Source organism: Puntigrus tetrazona, chromosome 1 (genome assembly GCF_018831695.1).
Source record: "Puntigrus tetrazona isolate hp1 chromosome 1, ASM1883169v1, whole genome shotgun sequence".
NCBI lineage: Eukaryota > Metazoa > Chordata > Actinopteri > Cypriniformes > Cyprinidae > Puntigrus > Puntigrus tetrazona.
Genome location: NC_056699.1, coordinates 8,438,234 through 8,461,238, shown reverse-complemented (window position 1 = coordinate 8,461,238; position 23,005 = coordinate 8,438,234). Strand labels below are relative to the sequence as shown.

The 23,005-nt window shown below is 37.9% G+C and overlaps 1 long non-coding RNA gene across 1 annotated transcript; it reads left to right on the top strand.

The window, feature by feature from the left end:
* The first annotated feature begins 12,614 nt into the window (after positions 1-12,614).
* Positions 12,615-14,691, top strand: LOC122351284. The gene is made up of 2 exons (XR_006251726.1): positions 12,615-12,739; positions 14,026-14,691. It is a non-coding gene; the product is annotated as an uncharacterized LOC122351284 (long non-coding RNA).
* The last annotated feature ends 8,314 nt before the right edge of the window (positions 14,692-23,005 follow it).

The following is a 23,005-nucleotide window of genomic DNA, read 5'->3' as shown; positions in this document are numbered from 1 at the left end:
ATAGATAAGACCTACAAAACATGACATGTTTTCACTGGTTGGATCTGACTTCTCTTTGGATTCAAATGCGCCTTTAACGCCTGTATAAGGTTTAATGATGCATAAATGCAAGATGGAGCCAGATTTTTAAGAACAGTGAGGGTCATGATAAATTCTAACACATTAGGCTACCTAAAGCATCATTTACTGTGGTGAGAGAATGAGAAAGATAAATGCGCGAATTAAGAAAGAAAAGAAAAATGTCTATTATGCTCATCAAGACCGCACTTAGGCAAGGCCTATTTATCAGAATTGTGAAATATTATTATAACTGATAAATGGTTTCAATTAATGTATTTTAAGATGTATTTTATTCCTATGGTGGCAAAGCTGATTTTTTTCCACACAACATATAAATCACAGTTGTTTCATAATAGTATATGGTAGTAAATGGTTCAGCAATGCCTCATCTGTTTTTGGAGGGGTTTTAAAAGCTTGAAATAGACTTTCCATCTGACTTTCATGTCACAGCTCAGGAAAGTTGTTAGTGTAAGGGCTTGGGACTTTGAGATGAATGGGAATGCTAACAGATGACTCCAGGTATTATAGACTTCCTCAGTATGCACCTGTTTTTTTGCGCACATAAGAACTCTTCAACGCATTTGTCAGTGAATGGAGCCTATTGAGAGCAGTACATGTTCATGCTGTTCTAAAAAGCCAAAAGGCAGATTGAAATTAAAAGGAATTTAATTGGTACCAAAAAGGAGTTATTATACAACTTAATCTAGTCATCTTATGATCTTTCTTGATTGCACGAAATTGACTTTTCCCCTTTTAAGAGCTTCCTCTCACTGAGTCTTTTTGAGTTTAGTTTTTCATCTTTGAGGTAAGCAATTTATGTAGCGTTTGGAGGCTCAGATATTTCTCTTGTTTTTGAAAGGTTTCCACTTCAGTGACCCGGCTCATGCTGACTCATTTTAAACTCAGGACAGCTCAAGGTTGTCATTATTAATGGCTAACTTGAGGCTCTCAGCTTGAATTGAGTAGAAGATCATGGTAAAATTTCATAAATGTGGTGAATCTGCTCTCTGGTTTGATCCCCCCCTCAGGTCATCACTGTTACTGGACTTAGCTTTTTGCTAGGCTAATGAGTAATGCCTAAGGCGGGTTGGTTGCTGGGACATGACCTTTTTGGCGGCCCCTACATTCCCTCTTCTCTTTCACCCTCCCTTCATTCCTGTTCCGTTTCATCTGTGATCCTTTTCTATGGACATGGGTAACAAGGAAACAGAGGAGAGAGGAGAGGTTATTTTAGTTAGAGTACTATATAAATATAGTAATCAGAACAGAATATTTAATGCTGGACATCATACACTTACCAGCAATAAAATTAAATGGCTGAAGATCACATTCTGCCAGGCTTTAAAGTTGTTGTGAAAAACACAACACAAACACAAACAAAAACATCTGCCTTATTGCTTGGAGATACATGAAAATTTAAAACACTATGGTCTAAAATCGACTGAAAATATCAAGCATGTTTAATATCCTTTGACTGGATGAAATCGCAGTCTGTGCCCATCATTCATTACACATTTTTCTGTGAAATCTGTCAATTTTCGACTACCTAAAATCTCCAGACTGGCTCTGACTCCACGCAGCAAACTGGGCAAAAATCTTTAAAAAATTACCATAGCATATTCCAGCCTTTAGTTTCAGTAGTGTTCTTGGACTAGAGAGGATGTTTTGAGCTCTGAAAGTTACATGTAAAGTATGTTTTCACAGTACATTGAACTCTTTTATCTCTGAAGATCAAGGAAATTTCGATTCTTTAAGATCTGACCGCTTTTATTTAAATATTCAGTTGAAGAAAGCAGCAAAGAGAGAGACAAGAAGAGAGCAGACACTAAGTCCTCGACTGGTCACCAGCAACTATCATCATTTGCATCCTGGTGTGCTAATATCCTCTTGATCAACCCATAGAATGGCTATGATAGGTCTGCCAACATCAACCAGCCTGAAATAGCAGGGTTTTGAAGCATTTGTTGAAGCACACAATTCTACATTCATCTCAACTAAAGGTACAAAATCCACAGCCGGAGTCCTATAGATCCCTCGTTTAGATCTTGCCAAAAGCAGTTCCCAAGCCTGAAACATTTCTGATCATTTTTTTTCACTTATATCGATCATTTCCGAATCAGGGTAGAATGAAATCATTGCTGGAAATGGATCAGGCTGTGCAGAGAGAGCGAGTTCACCCTCACTTCAATATTTTTTTTCATCTCTTTTTACACTAAAAAGTATCTTCACTCACTTTGAGTCTCTCTCTCTCTCTCTCTCTCTCTCTCTCCTCAAGTAAAATAAGTCGTCTTTCATCGTTGTCCCCCTACTTTCCAGTCTTAGCATTGCTGTCTCTTCTTGTCGCTTGGATGAAAGAGAGCGTGGGGGCCATCTGGTCATCCAGATTTAGCAACAGTAGATCAGGGAGGGTTGGAAACGAAAGATCACAGATTACCTCCACCTCATACGCACACCCTTAGAGAGCACTCGGAGCTCTCCATCTCTCTTTCTTTTCTTTTTTTTTACTCTGTCCATGCTGGTTAAGTCAAGTTCCTCTTGTCTACTGGCACTGCATTATAAGTAGTTCACTTTATCCATTGCATGCCAATCAAAAGTTTCCCTCTCGCAATTCTTTCCTCTTCGTATCAGCGTCGCAATTCCTCTGGGTAGAAATCAATATATGATCCTGTTGCCACTGGCAATAACGGCCGAGCTTCTAAATAAGACTGTGAATGTGTTTGTGTTTGTGTTTGTGTGTGTGTAGGCAACTCTGTTTTGACTTCTTAGTGTCACTAGTTAAACCATTGTCCTTCTCTCAAGGATGCAGTAATTGACTGGGGTACTAGAACGCGCACAAACACACACACTTCATTTCTCTTTCACACTATTGAATGACAAGCCTTTTATTTTCAAATTCAGCCTCTCATGTTTTGGCATTTTCTTGCCTGAGGCCAGGCGCCATTCCGTACCGACGCACATACGCGCACAGACAGGCCCTCAGGCCGGATTAGAGGTTTTGATAAACTGGATGTTTAATTTGTCCGACATTTAAAAGACAAACTTAAAGGAGTGATCTAGAGCTTAACTTAGTTGTATACCGACTGAAACCCCCCCCTCCTCATTCTTTTCATCTGCTATAAACGAGCTGATATAAGCTGCAGAAAACGAAAATGCATTTAAATAAATGCTCTTTTCCATTATTGCACGTCGTGTAATTAGTTTTGCATTGTTCGGTCTTGATTCCAAAAGCCTTTTGTGTAGAGCCCAAAAAGCTTTTATTTCCAAATCAGTCACTACTTGCGTTGCTTTGGAATCAGTGTGAAATGAAACCGCAGGGTGGTGAAATCTGTCGGGGATTGTTTTCTTTTTAACTTTTCATTAAAAACAGCCATCCTGTAAAGAAAAAAGGCTTAGATCTTTTCGCTCTTTTGTCAATGTATTATAAATTTATTTATTTTTGACAGAGATGCACCCAACTGCTTTTCGTAATGCTTTTTTCTTTCCACCTATAGAGGGCACTACAGACCTACAAAGAGTCCTAATCATGTCCTACCTGTGCAATCTTCCTTTTTTTCTCCTCCTCTTCCTCTCTCATTAACTACTCTTTCTCTGTAATTTATTCAGTTCTGTAAGCCTTATTGCAGTGTCTGAATGACCCTTACATCTTTCATCTCTCTCTTTTTCTTATAGCCGGCCTGTACTCCTTCTCTTCACTCTTTTCTCCGTCATTAAAACTTTACACTGTCTCTTCTGCCCTATGTCATCTCGACTTCTACCTTCAAAGCAGTCAGCTGTGTCATTCTCTCTTTTTCTGCCCCATTTTCCCTTGCTCTTTCTCTCTGTCCCCTATCTAACCCAAGTGACCTCTTTCCAGCCAGCTTTTTGATGTACTTCTGTCAGTTTGTTTTCTCTCAAGTTTGTCAGGCTTTAATGTGGCTTGTCCATTATACCGGGTGTGTCTGGTTTAGACCATTTAAATGAATAGTACAAATATATTTTGTCAAATGGTTTAATTGTATGTTTTCTGAAGAAAATAAGTGCTGATTACAACGAGAGATGTTGTTTCCTTCCTTGTTTGCTTACAGGCCGAAGTAGAAGTGCCCACTTAAGTGAAATTCTGACCTTTAAGATATAGTTTAGGTCTCTCCTTCAATGCACATATATGTGATGTTTATTGACAGTAAAAAAAATAATAGCACCAGAAAATTTAAATTCTGCTATCATTTATTAATTCTCAAATCTCTATGAATTTCGTGGTCTTCATCAAAGAATGAAAATATCTCAGTTTTCACAGAAATATTAAGCAACACAACTGTTTCAACATTAGTAATACGCACCAAATCATCATATTAAACCAAATCAAAATTATAGTTTGTGATTTTATAGGAAAAATATCTGCACATGAAAATATATTAAAATACAAACTGTTCTTTAATTATTATTGTTTTTACTGTATTTTTTCTTTTGTTGTTATCAGGGTTAAGTGTATAGAATTATATAATATAAAACACAAAGGTTAGGGATTTGAGAGATTTATGTGCTTGGTAGTAGATTTTTTTCTTTTTCTACTCATTGGTTCATATTTCAGGTTATTTAAGTGATTACAGTTTGATCTTTTCTGAGGTGTGTGTGTACTTTATTTGCTACGTTGTGAGGACCAAAATGAGGGAAAATATTGTTTGGTCAGTATAAAAACTGAAGTCTATGGTAAGCCCCCACAATTTATAGAAACAAATGTGTGTGTGTGTGTGTGTGTGTGTGCTCGCTTTAGCTGAAAAGTAGATGAATTTGGTGAAAGCGGAGCAGTTAGGCAGTACAGATTAATATTTTCCCAGCCTGTGATTTAATCTCTGACATTTTGATGTTTGGACGGAAAGTATTTTGAGAGCGAGAGGACAGGGCCAGCTTCTGATTGGTCATTTCTTGTGTGCCAGCATGTGTATTGCTGAGGACAGTCTCTGGGTCTGATCCCAGGACTGACAGCTGGCGTGTACACAAATAACCACACACACACACACACACACACACACACATACACATTTTCCTCCTTCTCACTCTTTCTCTCTGCTCAGAGCTGGTCATTTCTGAGGTTGGCAGCTTTTCACTCTGCGGCAGTTTTGAAATGTTATTGCTTAGATGTTGCTCTTTCATAACTGTCAGAGTTTGTTTCAGATGTGTCTCCAAAAAGTCCTTAAGAGAAATAAAAATAGAAACAAATAAGACAATCTGTCATACTTGAAAATGAACGAGGATAGCGCAGCTCAGATCATTTGCACTTAGTTGTATGTTTGAAATCTCTTGATATTAATATCGATCTCTCAATATTTTTTTGTGTCTTTTTAAATGTGGACACAATTTGAAACGTGTGAGATTACTTTTCAGAGGATACAAATTTAGTCACAGGACAATTTTATCTGTATTTAAACTCATAACTGTCCGAGAACAGTGTTGTTATTGTTTTCATTATTATTATTATTATTATTATTTTTTTCCCCCCTCACAGTTTAAATGCAACTTAAATGAAAATTATAGCTGCCTCCACATTCTACAAAAGGAAGACTATCATGTTTGGGGGCCCCTGCTATTAAAAAGTTTGAAAAGCCTCTTTTTAAAATATCCTCTTCACTGATAACTCAGCCTCTTCACACGATCTTTCATGATTAAAAGAGTATCAGCACTCAAGCATCACAGGTGTGAATTAAACAAGAGTGATCAGCAGCCAGCTACAGGTTTGTGATATGATGCGCAGCCAACCGATCAAGAATCAGTCGGCTTTGTGAAAAAAAAAAACACGTTCGAGGCAGTAAAAACGGGTTTTGTACCAGCAGGCCAGAGTCATATCTGTCAACGCTTTGTTGCTGTGCTGTTAGCAAACAAGAACTTCTCCTGAGAGTCTACTTGAAGAAGCATCGCTCTGCCAACAAATTAGCAAATGCCTGGGCCGCTTGGCGAGCATGTGTCTGTGTGTGTGTCTTGACAGAATTCATTTATGGAAGTGTTTTGTGACGCGGCATCTGTGCCAACATCTCAGCGAGGCTTTTGGCAGTCTAAAAATGTGTGTGTGAGAGAGACAGAGTGGAAGGATTTTTGCTTGGCTCTCTGAGGAATATGCTTATGGCCGTTTGTATGTAGAAGTGTGTGTGGGAACCTGTTTGCCTGTGTGTGTGTGTTTATTCTCTACGGTGGAAGATGGAGGAGCTGGGATGTTGGTGTATGGTGTAGGTTGGTGGTGTTAGGTGGAGGCATACAAACAAACACACAGTGACCCAACCATCTGCTTTTGAGCTCCCCAAATAAGACTAAGGCTTTTGTGTGTGTGTGTGTGTGTGTTTTGTGCCACCGAAAGCAGTTCAGTGGGAATCTGTGGCTCCAACTACTCTGCCTTAGGCTACAGATCATTCCCTCTCGGATTTCTCTTTTCTCTGTCACCTAAAACACCATCGTTTTCACGCTTGGTTGGGACACACACACCACACGCTCTCGCATGAGTGTTTGTCATTGTTGTTTTGTCTGTAGTAGCTGTTGCTTTTCTTTGTAATTGGTCTCTAGGTGAGATGTTATTGTTATTGATGCAGATGGTTAATTACCTTTATTTGGTTTTCCCGCTATTACCCTCTTCAACGCCGCACTTCTTTGCAGTCAGCATTTTCATAATGCAACATTTGGAGCGTCTTTATAGACTTTATAAATCAGATTCTACCCTATTCTTTGAAACATATTCTATTCTATTTTTTATTTTAATTTGACAAAATTTGCTGAAGGAATTATGTAGTTTTGTAAGCCGAGATAGCATCGATAGAAGATAGAAGCATTACACTGGTTCCTTTAGTTTTGGACCAATTCTTATTATGAATAGTACTATTAATGTTTAATGTTAATTAAGATTATTCTGCATGACATATTTTGGATCTTTTAATCCTACTCCATAGCTAAATTTACCTTACCTTACTAACTATTAATAAACAGGAAATTAGGATTTAGTTTAAGTCATAGGTAATAGTTGATTAATAGTAAGAATTGGACAACAAACTAATGTGTGACAGATTTTTTTCTTTGGCTTTTGAATTATTGTACATGATGTTTTATGATTCTTACATATTGGGTTTAACGTGATTATCTTCACAAATGAATGCAACCTTTTGAGTTAGAATAGTTTGCAAGTATGCAAGGCTCTAAATGTCTACCAAAACTGTTCTGCGTGATGACATTTAATGTGCCCAACAGTTTCTGTATGCTCTCATTTATTAGCGACTTATTAGCAACTACCTTTTTTAAGAAATGTGAATGTTACAAAAATTATGAGCTAGTTATGATGTTTTTAATGCGATAGAATAAAATGTGAAAATATACTGAGGTTGTGTTAACCACAGTTATCGTTTCAGATGTTTAACCATAAATGTGTTCTAAAAATCTCGCTGACAGAGAACTGGAAGTGCATTGTAGATCTCACTCCTGTGGCACTCTATAGCATGTTGTGTCTGTCTGCTATGTGTGACGACATCTAGAAATTGAGAAACATAAGCACCGCATGAGTGCATGCTCACAGATTCTAACTTACATGAAAGAGAGTGCAAGAAAAACTCAATTTTTACATTTTCTAAAGAATGTTAGTGTCAGTGCAAACCTTGTAAGAATAATTGAACGGACACTGCAGTGCAGTTGCAAAGGCGTTCTAGGTGGGTTTTAGTGAGCTGTCCCAAAATAAAAAATTTTGGTTCACAGATAAATTTATTGACTATTTTCACCCACTATATCTGGCCTAAAATCACTGCCTAATCACATTTCTTCCTAACAGGCCACGTTTTGTTTACTTAGATCAAATTAATAAACAAATTCACCCAAGAGATCATTCTGTCATCATTTACTTACCCTTGTGTCACTCCAAACCTGCATGACTTAGTCTACTTTCTTTTGGGAACCATAAAAGAAGGCATTTTAAGAAATGTGTCAGTGTTTTTATTTTTTGTACAGTGCCAGTGAACTGTAACCAAAGTTTTTTGGTTACCAACATTGTTGTACTGTGTTTTTCCAAATCCCTAACTCTTAGTCTGAGCTGTAGCAATTGTGATGCTTTCCTTAGACACTACAGGGACACAGACTACATGCACTCTCTGACAAGCATGGCATTTTCCACGCTCCTGTAAAATGGAACAAGCCGATCTCGGTCTGCAGCTGATATGAATTAATGTGAGCAGTTGCATAGACGTGTATATGTGCGGAGAGCTGATAGCTTGTTAGAGATTTGAGAGCACTTTTTAGAAATGCAGTAGGATGAGAAACCAAGTCTATATTAGACCTGACCAGGTTAGAAATAAACAATTATGGGTCAACATTTGTGCCCTAGAATTGATTTTCAGACACATTTTTTAATGTAAGGGCATTTTTCTTCCTCTAGCCAAATAAAATCATGCAATATACTATTTGTTATGTGAAATACTTGAAATGAAATTTGAAATACAGTCTGAACAGTAATGAAATCAAATTAACACCAAAAAGCAAAGGTTCTGCAATAATGCACAGGATGATGTTCATAAAGTTTATAATTCTTACAGAAAAAAACTAAAATGCTAGAGTACAAGCTGTTAATTTATTAAATGTCCATTATCTTACCCTAGAAAGAGAAAAATGTATTGGCATAGCATTGCAATTTTACTGTGAAACTCTTGGTTATTGCAAGTAACAACTTGAGTAATTGCAAAATTATATCTCAAGATTGTCACATAGGTGGTGGCCCCCATAATGTTAATGCTTTGCAACACCACAATAGAAGTATGTTACCTTGAGTCTTATGTTGGAGGTTTAACCCAAAGGTTTTAAGGGGTGAAAATACTGGTATCCTGCTATTTTTCAGTTGGCCTTGACAAAGACAAATAGCTTATAATTATGTTTGCCTCTTGTAAATATCTTCGAATGAAAGTCTCTGCTAAATTGCGAATTAGACAAGATTAGGATATTTGCCAACCTGTGCTGTAATGCAATGCAAGTGGAAGGCAAAAACTTACAAAGGCTTGTGCATTGTGTGTGCGTAAATACGACACATCCTAGTGTGCTGGTACCTAATCCATCCTGAATCCATTTGCGATGGCGTCTTTCTTTCTCTCACTCTTTCTAATCTTTGTTATCCATCTCTTAATTAGCCTCTACATCCCGACCGCTCCGACAAACACGAAGACCTGATCTCATTTTATGCTTGCTTTCTTGTTTTTTCATCCCTTCGCTCGGTTTGCCGCTTTCCCCTCGAAGCCGACTCTCCGAAGTGTCGCCCATGCGGAGAGCTGCCAGCTCTGTCGGGGCTGGCTGATGGGGAACGTGGCGAAGTTCCCAAGGACAGTTTAGCCCAAGCGCGGATCATCCCGCTCACACGGTCTCGGAGCACCACAGTCACCTGGATTGAGACCAGAGAAACAGATTTGTCCCTCGCTTCCCTTTCTCTTCCGCTCGCCGGCCCTTTCTCTGCTTTAGTGTGCAGGCTTCCCGTGAGCCTTCTATGTGCGAGAGAAAGCGCAAGAATGCACATGGCAGGGACTGATGGGAACCCGGACTATAGATGATGCATTTTCCTGTCAAGGTGCTTTAGCAGACACACATGATCACTCTGCGCCGAGAAACTCCAGAAGAAAAGTGACTATTATTGCTCTGCGGATGCTTTCGCACTGAAAGAGCGCTCTACAGAGGGAGCGGTAATTAAGTGTTGGTCTGATGGCTGAGATACAGTAATGAGGTAGTGTATGGGGAATATAGAAATGAAGAGGTGTTGTCTCAAATGATCACACACACTCTGAGCGCAGACATAGAGTCGTTAACTAAGGCCCTATGAGACCACATTTGAGCCTAATGATAACATAATATCATGCTCTCTAGCTGACTCTCTCACTCTTTTGTTCTTATAGCCTCTCTCCGTCATATTGTAATGTTCTCTTTTCGACTGCTATTTTCGCGCCACCCTCTTCTCTAACGGCCTAAAGGGCAAGTAACGTCTACAAATATGCACCCCTAAGAAGAGCAAACAAGTCGCTCACAGTTATTTATCGATGAATGTGGTATTTGTGTTTGCATGCGTGTGATATTCTGGTCTCTGTTCTCTCGGGTGTCTGAAATTTTTGCCGCTTTCTCTGGCGCTCCTGCTCCGGTTCCACACTTCAATCACGGCAACTTCACAAAGAAAAAAATCGCCCTCGAATGCCGACCCCCTCAGCTCTGCTGTTTGTGCCCTCTCGAAAATGCCTCTATTACTGCCAGAGAGAAAAACATACTTGCGTTTCCATCTTTTGAGGGATTGTTTGCACAAATATACTGTAAGTTGTGTCATGTTCTCGCCCTCATGCTCCTCAAAGTCTGTAAGCACCATAAAAGTATTCTATACGACTTAACATAGAACTTTTGAGGAGATACGATCATTTCATATAAAGAATAGATGGATATAAGCATTTATTTATTGACGTGTACTTCCACAAAATGTTCAGTGTTCCCCTTTTCCATTGCTCTGAAAATGACCTCAGAAAAGTTTTATGGATTGCAGGTGCCATTTTATGAAACATAAATGGTGTCCAGATGTCAAGTTTCATTTGACAACTGTGGTGCACCATAAGATTACCAGTGATTATAAGTACATTCATCTACAAGAAGAATTATGGTATTTTTCCTTCTTGGATTTTTTTCCTGTGCATTTTGCAAACATTCTACTGCATGTAAAGATTCTTCAAAATTGGTCTTTTTTGTTCCACAAAAACATTGACATGAGGGTGAGTAAATAAGTTTTTTTTTGGCTGAACTATTTCTATGTATTTAGCAGTGTTTATCATTCATTAATGTGTCTTTAATGAATAAAAGTAATCAAAGTATTTTTTACTAAACAGACCAAACAATACAAATCTTATTCAACCTTATGAATGGTAATGTACAATGTTTTGGTAAACATGAATTGGTTAATTTATTTGAATGAAAAGTCTTAACCTTCCAAGTAAAAAGGAAGATTCACAGTCCGTTTCTACACCTAACAGTATAAAGTACCTCCATATCGAAATGTCTTAGTCTCTCCATTTTCTCAAATGGAAATTCAACCCCTGTCCTCCAGCAGGGGTCAAATTCAAGATCAATGCTTTCCAACTCAACCCACTGCACAATTGTGTTCTGTTCTCCGTAGAACATCCTGAGGATTGAAACGTGCCTTGAACAGATATCATCTATCCTGACAGCAGAGCAAAGTAACATTAGCTACACGCAGTAACCCAGACCTCCACATGTGGCTTTTCAAAGCCGGTAGCATATTAATGAGCGCTATATAAGTTACATTAAGCACTACATGGCATGCTAATGCTGCGTTGTCCATCAGAAAGGTGAGCTCGAGCAATCGGAGAGCGCTTTATTGCAGTATTGTTCATTTCATATGCTATTCACATTCTTTATTTAACAGTCCAGGGCTTTCTCCTGACCCAGATCTCTTTAACCTCCTGGATTAACTCTTGAGATATAGTATATATGCACTATTTCTGTTTTTAAGAACTGTTCAGCATACAGTCTGACCTTATCAAAAGCGATGCGTTCATCTTAGCCAGTGGGTGTGAGTGTAGAGTGTTAAGGGAGAAGTGAATAAAATGACTTACAAAAATGAGATTTTCTGTTCACCCTGAGCTTCTTTGCAATGCTGGAATGATTCGGAGAGCAGGAGGAATGAGACAGTAAGTGAGAGAGAGAGAGAAAGAGGAAAAAGGGAAAAAAGGGGGGAATGAAAGTACTCTATCCCTTCTCTGTGGAGACCAGACTCTGTTTGGAGGTCTGTGGTTAAACCCTTTGCCTCTCTCGCTTATCAGCTTAAACTATTGACAGCCATTTTCACTGCACACACCAAATAGGATTAACAGTCTAGAGAGGAAAGAGGCGGCCGACTACACAGACGCACCAACAGTCCCTTTCTCTCCCACTGCCATAATACATCTATTCAGAAACATGAATAACGTGCTGTTATCAGAGTCCTTTTCATATCTGTCGCGGGCACAGGCACACTTGGAAACTCTGGAGTCGAGAACTGCTGGCGGTTTATTTTGGAGGACCAGAATAGAAGCCAGTAACCCCATCTTGTAAGCAGTCGAATGTTTGCGATCGCACTTTATAGCTGACTAATCGGATGACAAAACCTGAGCAAATATCATTTATTTGAGTCAATCGTTTGGATGAAGAGTCTCTTCTCTGAAATGATTGGCTGAGAGGGCCTTTTAAATAGGAAGTGATGGATTCTGACAAGGCCGTGTTAGGGCAGCTTCCCTTAATAAACTCCGGGTAAACATCATGGAAATTAGTCGATAAATAATTTAAGAAAAATTCATAAGTCATTTGAATCCGGTTAACAAGGAAGCGAGATGAGTCACAAGCACGGTTTCCAGCCAGCAGGAGGAGCTCTTGATACGTGAAACAGGGGTCAGCGACTGAGTGAGCGAGAGAGGCAGAGAGAAAGAGAGGGAAGGAAAGCAAGAGAGGCACTTCCAAGAAATGAGTGCTAAAAGCTGTTTTGAAAGAAGACACCCTCCCTTATCGGAGAGGTTTCGTATGCAGCGGCTTTAGAGAACGGTCTGGGTGTTGTTCACAGCCTTTTGCTCTGGTTGTGCATGCGGGAGGGATACAGAAGAGGGAGGAAGACAGGTCGAGAGAGAGAAAGAGGGCAAAAACGGATACATGTCTGTGGCCATTTCTCTTCGATATAAGAGTAAGAACAATTGAGTTTGTGATTTGAGAGTTTGTTTGTGTCAGAGAGAAAGAGAGTCTCCTGTGCTGCGTGTGTATGTTTGTGGTTAGTGGTCAGTCGGCTATAACAAGACAATTCTTTCTCAGTGTGTGGGCAAATCATTACAGAACCCCTACGTACAGCAACTGCACAGATAAACAGCAGCCAAACCCCTCAAAAACATGAGAAACATGAGGCCACCAATGAACAGAATCATGTTGCTTACAAAGTTTGCACCAGTCCACCGAAGCATTGTGTTCCTAGATAGGAGTCATCTATATCTAATATACATTGCAGATGTCTCTCTGTCTTCAGTCAGTCTATATTTTGGTTTTCTTGTCATTCTGTCTATTGTCTATCTGTCTGATGTTTTCTATTGTTCTGTCTGTCGGTCTGCTATTCTATCTGTCTATAGTTCTATCCATTGTTTAAAAAAAATAAACAACCAAAAACCATTCTGTTTGTGTCGGTTGATCTCTCTTTCTCATCACTCTTTCTGTCTGTAGCTCTATTCATTGTTCTATCTCTGTCTGTCTTTCATTTTGTCGTTTTTTTTGTGTCTAGGTTTCTTTGTCTTTCAGTCTGTTGTTCTATCGTTCTATGTTTGTTGTTCTGTCTATTTGTCTGTCATTCAATTGCTCTCTCTGTCTTTCTGTTTATCTTTTATTCGTTCTGTCTTTTTTCTGTCTGTAGTTCAAACCATTCTTCTGTCTATCTTTTTGTTTGTCTGTTGGTCTCTTTTATTTTATAATGTTCTATCCTGTCTTCCTGTCTGTATGTCTGTTGTTCTGTCAGTTTTTTCTATCTCTCTGTCGTACTCTCTGTTTTTCTGTCTTTCATTCTGTCATTCTTACTCTCTGTTGCTGTATTTATTTTATTATCTCTCCCTGTGTTTGTCTGTAGTTCTACATATTGTTCTATCTTTCTATCATCCTGTCTATTGTTCTCTATCATTCTAATTGTCTGTCTGCCTTTTGTTCTGTCATTCCTTCAGTCTTTAGCTGTACCTGTCTGTTGTTCTGTCATTGTAGCTGTTTTTCTTTCTGTTTGTCTATCATTCCATCTGCCGACCTGTCATTCTATATGCTTTTGTCTGTCAGCTATTTTTTGTCATTCTGTCTGATGATGAATGGTTCTATCTATAGATTTATAGTCCACACACACCCACACACATACATACTTTCTTTAAATTGTAATGCAGGTAGTTGTGTGTGTGTGTGTGTGTGTTTCTGTTCATCCCCTCTGCTGTTCCTTTCTCATTTTAAAAGGAATTCAAACAAACTCAGTGATAAATGGACTACATATGGCAGCCATCAATCCTGTCGCTGACTACAACTCCCAGAGAGCAACGCATCACTGGTGCGAAGCAGGAGATTACATGCTCTGTAGATCCAGGCACTTAATTACAGTATTGCACTGCAGCTGACAGACAGGCTTGGACACAATGGGATAATACCTACAAGAGCCTGCTAATAATTTACCTACCAAATTGACTACAGTTACCTGTTGGGTTCTTTCCCACAAGCTGTAACTCTGTGCACACCTCGTATTAATTCCTACCATCAAGAGCTCCACTGTGACTTCCTGAAAACAAATTAAGACTCAGAGCATATTCAGAATGGCATGCCAGTTACTATTATTGACAGAAAGTAGTACGCACTGCAGAATGTATGCTGTGCACAGTATATGCAAATGTTCTATGCACAGAATACCAAATACATTTTACATTTACCAAAATGCACATATCCAAAGCACAGCGCTGAATGATGTATAGTAAATTGCAGTAGTTTCAGCTTTGTATTTCCAGTGCGATTAATAAACAGGAAATAACCGTATTTATTATTTTTTAACTGAAAGGCACTCACTGAATTAAACATGAAATGTGGTGAAATTGTGTGATAATTTTTTAGGTTTTTGTTATACATTGTCATTTGCTATTTGGAAAAAATTTGTACACAATAGCCTACTTTTATTGTTACATACTTTATTATTATATTATATCAATAGTATACAGAATATATATGTTAATTTTTGCATATGGTTTGACATACTATTTTAAAAAAAAGAGCCTGCGGTATACGCTTTATACAGCACAGTATGCAGTACACTAGTATTCCATTAACACTGTGTGGATATCGAAAATCGTCAGGGGTGTGACAGTGTGTAACCTTGCCTAATGTTACAGTCTGCAATCAGCACGTTTTAACAAAAGCTTCTGACATTATTAATTAAAGAAGAGTATATTTTGGTAAGACGCATTTCAATCTGTTTTCTTTTGAGAAAAGCAAACATCCGGCTGCCTTACTGACAGAGTTTCACCAATCTGACCTGCATGGATGAAAAACCAAACAAACCAACTCTTTCTCTCTAGAGAAGAATCATATGTTTATGTTAGGTTCAGCGGTGTAGACTCAACCACTTCAAATGGCAAGCAAATCAATATCTCAGCATATCCAATTAAGCAACCATCCTTTTTTATTGGATCAACGGCTATTGCTATTAGCTTTTTTTAAATTCCATACTGTTTGTGTTAAGTAACTTTGAAAAGTTTGTCATTGTACATGGTTATATATATAAGGGATCTGAACTGATGTAGTTCAGCCTAGCTTAGTATGAAGTGCACTCTCTCTTTCTTTTTCTGTATCAGAGTTTGCGACACCTGTAAAATTGAGCTGGATGGAATTTATGTTCTGTAAAAAAGAAGGTCATTTTTCCTCATATAACCTCGTACTATGCCGGATATACAGTATATAAAGTGTTTGTGTGTGTGCGGACATATGTATATATATTATATGGTCTCATAATACGCAGTGTTATGTCTTGTAATTGCCATGTTGTGAATTGTCCAGGCAGAGTGTGTTGCCTGCTCTCCTCTTTACTGTGTGTGTGTTGTCAGAAAAACAATTACATTTGTCATATGCATTTAGACTTAATATATACGTATAAGTTTTTTGAACAAGCTCATATCCAAAACCTAGTGGGTTGCCTTTTTGTGTAAAAAGGCACTTTAAAAATGATTTTATTAATTTGTATTTTGGTCACTTTTTCAGAATAATACTAAAGTATCGGGATGCCCCCTTCTATAAAACAGGTTTGACTGTTTTAGTACAAATATTAATCTTAAAGCATATAATGATATTCTAGGGAATTGTGTGCTTCAAATTTTATTCTGCTGTTGGAGCAGAGATGAAATGATACATTTTAAACACATGAATTATGTGTTCATCTTTGTTGCAAACAGTTTTGGAAGTGCCTTTTTCTGTTCTAAAGAAGGGGTGTCCCTATAGTTTTGTCCATATTGTGTAAATGAGATAAATTTACTTGAGAGGAATGTTGTATACCAGGGATGTCAAACTCAGTTTAGTTTAGTATCAACCCTGCTCCAACACATACCATATTTTTAAAAAAGCCTGAAGGACTTTATTAGCTGGATCTGGTGTGTCTAATTAGGGTTGCATCTAAACTGTGCAGGGCTCTGGCCTTCCAGGAACTGAGTTTGACATCCCCGTTGTATACAAAAAAAATAAAATAAAAAAATATTTATTTTAAGAAAAGTCCATTTTAAAGGGTATTATTAAAGATTTAAATGCTTTCAGGCAATTTTTATTGTTTTGGTTTGGTTAGATTTGTTTGGTTAGATTTATAGATTTTATAGTTTATTTCTTTATAAGTCTTATGCTTAGCAAAGTTGATTTTATTTGAACAAAAACGAGTAAAAAGTTTTATTGAGTAAAAACGGTAATATTGTGAAATAGCATTTATTCATTAATATTTATAATTGATGAATGCTGATTAATTTATTTCAGAAATTTAGATGTCCTTTATGCTTCAGTGTCACATAATTCTGAAGAAATTATTGTAATATGAAGTGTCAATGTGTGTTATCACAAGTAGTGACACTTTTTAACAGTTTTTTTTTTTATAAGCCAAAATGTAACTAGGATAGTAGCATTAACATTGGCTGGTTATTTAAGAGAATGGCAATCAATACAATAGCATGGCAATACAATTCTGTAGTTACAAAAGTTGGCTGAAGGTAAAATAGGCTTCACTTTCGGTTGTCATGAAGCAGTGCTCAGCACTATCAGGGGTATATGCATAACTGTACTCAGCAGTAGCCTACAGTGGTAGGTTAGCACTGAAGTGGATGAATGTCTCTATGTGGAAATGGTCCCAATCAAAGCAACCTGAATTTCATCTGGCCCTCTGATGTGGCGATGATGGAGAAAAAGGAAAAAGGAAAGACGTGAGAAGACACTAATGTCCCAGCACTCAGCGAAAAGTAATGAATGCTGTTATAACTTTATTGCCCCAATTCTGGACTTGCTCAGAGAAGAAAAAAGGAGCAAAAATTCAATCAGTTCTGCCTGGTGAGTTCCTCTCCCACTTTGCAAGATTAAAAGATCCAATTCTCCCGGCCCAGTCCAGCTCATCATACGCATCAGTCGTGTTTCAGCCGAGATGCGTTGCGCTAAGATGCACAGGTCTGCTGGGGTTTCCAATGAGGAGAAAGCGATCTGTGTTTTCTTCCTCCGTGGGTCTGCATGCGAACACGATTCCTGTCCTCGTGGCCAAGGACGAGGATAATTAAGCCAGGATGGCTTCTTCTCAAGCTAATGATAAAGTTGCACCACACCAACGTTCATTTACAGAAAGGACACCATGTCTCTCTTTCACACGTTTTTTTTTTCCTTACACTTTCCCCCCTTCCTCTTGCCTCTCAATTCATGTTCGGTCTCAGTGTATGGTTTTCTACCCACTAGATGAAGTGTTTTTAGGTGCTAAAAATAAAGCACTCCAAAATCTACTGTCAGTCAGAGCACCCTGCAGCTTGCCAATCATGTACCCCAGCCAGTTTCTTTCCCGTGGCCTTATCTATTTCTTCAGGCTAAGCTAATGCGATATGTTTTTCCTTCCTTGCCACTGCAACAGTGAATGGTTTGGCCTTATATTAGTTCGGAAACCCATCGGGAGCAGTTGCTCAATGATTCCAGACTGTGTTTCTTACTTAAAGGTAGATGTGGATTTCACAATCCACTGTTGTACTGCTGCACCAGTACATTGTATTTCAGCTCTAATAATGAGAGAAGAAGTGACTGCATTTCTCAGGACCTTGTCACATTTTATTCAGCAGCAATAGAGGGACAATACGTGTAAGTTATTTAATGCCCTTGCAAAGTTGCAGCTCAGTGAGAACCTATTATACTTTTTTTTTCCCACTGTTCTGATTTTTTTTTTTCTGTTTTACTAAGTGTGTATTCTATTGAGATGAATAGAGAATATTTATTGTTTAAGGCTTTTAGGAGACTTTGGAGTGCTCTTTGCTGTCCTTGGCCACGTCCTGTACGGTACTTCTCCTTAAGTACAAATGTAGTCAAATGAAGAGTTCATTTATAAAAACCAATAAACGGCACGTAAAAAAATGAGCTAATTGCTGTGCATTATTTCTCACATATAGCACGATCTGAACCCTAAACACGTTTTGTCAAAAATAGCAAGTGTTGTCCACTTTTAAGGCATTGCAAGTTTACTTTTTACTGCAGAAGCCAACAAGCACCCTTGTTGTTTTTGAACAGGATCATCGAGCTGTATTCAGGTCAGTTGAAAAGGCTACTTTCACTTTGGATGGATAATTTTGACAAACTTGATGAACCTGTGATATCTTGTTCCCGATGTAAAAGCTGAAACGTTTTTAGCGAGACTTGCAAAAGCGAAGCGTTACGATGATGAGGCAAAAGCTATGTGTATCGTATGTAATCACATCTATACATTATGTGATCACAACAACAACAACAGCCTTTGTCAGCCATCTACATTGTCATCTGAAGACATTAAAAATATTAAATGAATCATGAACTAATGTTTTTAAAAACATGAAATGTGTGGTTTTGTCAAAAATTGACTGTTGGGGTTATCTGCTTGTGCTATAAAACAAATTTTTAATATGTAAAAAAAAAAAATATATGTTCAATGAACTTTACGTTTGAAAATGACCGGTTTGAATGATGTTACTGGGAATGTGCAGTTAAAAAAAAGAGTTATTGGTTTTTGCAAATGAACTCTTCAAATATTCTTAGTATTAATTTAATACTAGTATTGCCATTATATGTCATCAACAACAAAAGCTGGCCACTGAAGTTCAACTTTAGCTGGATTTGTTTCAAAACGGTTTTTAAATGCATTTGTCTTGCACACACGCTTGCTGACCTTTTTGTGAGTGGCGCTGGGCATCGGAAAAATGCTGGTGGGACCGAATCCAACGTGATATTTGAGACTGGAGCAAAGCTCAAATGTCACATCATTCCCTACTATTAATTTTCACGCCTTTTCGTTGCCTATGAAAACTTGGGTTGTTTCAGAATCAGGCAGCGAGAGAGTGAGAGTGAAATTTTGGTTGGAAAATGGGCGTGCTAAAGCATTTGAACTTTTAAATTGAAGCCAGATGAAGAGATGGCGCCTGCAGTTTCACAGAGTTAATGGGGCTCTGCTGCTTAACCTGTTGGTGGCTGTTATCTACGCTAAGATAAGTCATCTCGAAATTGCTATCTCTTCCAGGCATCCCGGGCCTAGTAATCAGGGGCAATTTTGTGCATCCTCCTGCGGTTCCTTTTAAGTTCTTAAGATTGGAGCAGGAGCGCTTGAATCTTTTAGAGGTAAATGCAGAGCACTGGGCCTCAATTTGCCCAATCACCGTTGATTCTAATAGGCCCAAAGGTGCTAAGGGGTAATATAAGTGCTGTAAGTTTTTGAGATTTTGATCACGCCACACACATTCACACATGCTCTTCACTGGGTCAGGCTCTTGCCTTTGAGGCAAAGATTGAAAGATCAAATGGGGTAGTGCAATAAAGCACAAAGTGGCTGTGTGCTTTCTTTTCCTCTCTGGGACTGGATTGATTGTTTTTGTTGTCTCACAACTAAAAGAGGAAGATCACTGTTCTCTGCTAGGCCTTCTTCAAGTGCTGACCAAAACAAGCCTAATACAGCTCTTCCACAGTCTACAAGCTGCCTTTAGCTTTTGTAGAATGTTGGAGAAATCAATAGAGTGAATAGAGGAACCATTTAAGAGTATTGGCTTCTTTCGGAGAGAATCTGGACTGACATAGACATCAGGAAACATCAAGTGGACATTGGCAGCAGATGTCAACATCACAACGTCAATTAGTCTTAGATGGAAAGATCGATAATGTGAGTTTACAAGAAAAAAACAGTAGCCACTGGACCATTTCAGAGATGATGCTTTTCAAAACATGAAGGATTTTTATGTGTGCATTGACTTTAATGTTTTTACCTTTGCTGTCACTTTCTTGATCTTCTTTCCAAACTCCCCTTTTTAGTCGTCTTTCTGTAGTTCTTTTCCCAGTGAGCTGCCCTTCCTAGACAGTGTTTTAAGGCATCATAGATGCATTTCAATTTAAAGGCTGTTCCAAAAGGTAGGCATGCATATTTATGATGGCTCCTAAGATCAGAGAGATAGAAAGGCATTCAAAATCCAAAACTTTTGGCAGTTGCTTGATTACTGTACTAAGAACTGCAATGTAAAACATATTTTGGAACACTATAATTTGACCCTTGCTGATGTAAGTGACATACAGTCTGCTACAGTCAATATTTTTTTGCAGCTTTCTTTTCTTTTGTTTTTAAAACTTTATATAATGTGAGCAACGCAAGAATGTCTTCAAATATACTCAAATGAAGACTGGCTTATTTATTATATTTATTCATTTAAAATAGAATGGCTTTAAAAAGAAATATCTTTGATCAGAAACACAGTAAAAACTGTAATATTGTGGAATTGTATTTACAAATTAAAATTCATGTAATGACTATTACTCTTCAGTGTCAGTTTTTTAGAAATCATTACAATATGCTGAGGTGCTCAGGACTATTAAAATGGTATTAAAAATGTGTGTGTGTATATATATATATATATATATATATATATATATATATATATATATATATATATATATACATACACATATAATTATATTATTATTATTATATAGATTTTTATTTTTATATAGATTTTTATTTTTTATTTCTTATTTTTTATTTCTTTTGTGTTTTTTTGTGTGTATTTTTTGGATTCGTGGATGATAGCATTTTGCCTTTAACTCATCTTTTTATAAATGTATGCATTATAGCTGAAAAGTGTAGAAAAGGCATTAACATATACCATCCATAAAGTCAATCCTACAATGCACGGCAACAAGGTAATTTAAAATAAAAGAATCCAGGTGAGAGAAATATGTATTAAAAATACCCAGACAAAAGGAAAATCACATATCTCACCTAGAAAGAAATGAGATGTAATAATAAAAAAAGTAACAGTAATTCATAAGAAAAGTTTTAGAACAGATCTTAAACTGTGCTCAAATCTGCAAGATTATTTCAATATAAATTCAAACATTTCTCATTAAAACTCAAATGGTTTGTGAAATCCCATTACTTCTTTAGCTTTATATTTGTAATAATTGTATCTTTTCTATCTGTTATTTGTAATTTGAGCATCTGAGACACAGTTGACAGTTAAAAGATACATAAGTGTGGACTCCATTAAAGTTGCTCCGATCGATCGATGCTCTGCAAAAGTTTGCATGCAAAATCCAATCATTGCAATAGGAATCCATGCAAACAGGAGTTTTCCGTGAGGCTGACAAACTTCCTCACACAGGTTTAAATCGTTTTCAAGTTGGTCAATCGAATTCACCACATTGACCAATGAAAACATGCATGCTTTGAAAGTGATTTCTGTGTCACCATGTATCTGAACTACACTGACAGTGTGCCCTTTTTGATCATGAAATTTCTTAGAAAGCAGTTACCCATGTGAAGCAGATAGCCAGGTTTTGAACATAGCTTCTGTCTGCCAGATTCAACCTCTCTACTTTTGTCTTGAGGGCCTCTCTCTCTTTCTGCTGCTGACTGGGTCTTACCTCCGTTGGGACAGCCCATCGTCATCTTTCATCTCCCCTGCATACATTAGCTCTGTTGTCATGGTGTTGACCGGTGTGCGCTTGCCGTAGGGACAGACTACTGTCTCCCAGACCCTGGAGCAGGTGATCAGTGAGTGACAGGAGCCCCCTCCAGGACGGGACCCCCCATCCCTCACATCGGGACAGAGCGATAGAGATGAGGAGAACTGATAAACAACAGATGTTTCGACAAGGGAGAGAGAGAGAGAAGGATTGTGGGGAGACAAGAAAGAGAGGGAGATAGAGCGTGAAGGGAGAGGAAGAGGACTGGAGAGGTTTAAAATAATTAAAGAGGGTGGAAATCCCTGGAGAGACTGAAGCAGAGGTGTTCCAGCTGCTGAAGGCAAAGTGCTGCCGCAGCACCATGAAACTCCACAAATGTGTAAAACAGTTGGACACTCATGGACAGATGAAGTTTAGGTCCTCACGCAGCTACTGAATCCAAAAGTTGAGGTCTGAGTGAGAGATGGAGGAGGACTCCGTTCACATTAATATCCCCAGAGGAAGAGAGGTCACACAGGCTTTGTTCAGACAGGCAGCAGAAATCCGTTTTTTGGCTTATCCCACTTAAATCTATTTCGTTCTTTGTAGTTTGAACTGAGAGGGCAGAGATTGGCTGGTTAGCGTGACCCTGTTAGCCCCTGGCGCTAGAAGTTGTAACTACTCCATCTGGCAGTAAAGAGCATCTTTGTTCCATTGATGCCCAATATTTTGATGGAATGTATTTTGAGTAAGTTTCATAAATTTCTTTCAAATTTCATTAAATCTTACAGTACATATTTTACCAGTGACCGATTCTTTCTGGAGGTCTCTTAAAAGCGTGAAAGTGTTTTTCCACCCACTCTGTTGCTTGTTATATAGAAAGGTTCTATGTGAAGATTCTCCAAAATTCTCCTTTTGTGTTTTATTTGACATGATGAGGGTGAACTATTCCTTTAATTTACTTACAATGGAAGTTCATGGCAAGGCATTCTGGAAGGAATGCACAACTCACACTCAAAATAATAAAAAAAAATTATCATTATTATCAGAAATATCACAATAATAAAAAAAAACAACTTTTGTTCTATTGTAGTTTATTTAAAAATATAATTTCCCTTTGATGGTAAAGTTCACTGACTATACTAATATAGTTCACTGACTATACACATTACACATGACCTTATTGAATATGCATTTGTATTAGTTGCCCTTTCAGACGCAAAATGTATAATTTATCTGATGAGTTTTTACTAATGTTTGGACAAAATCATTTGTATTAGTGGCATTA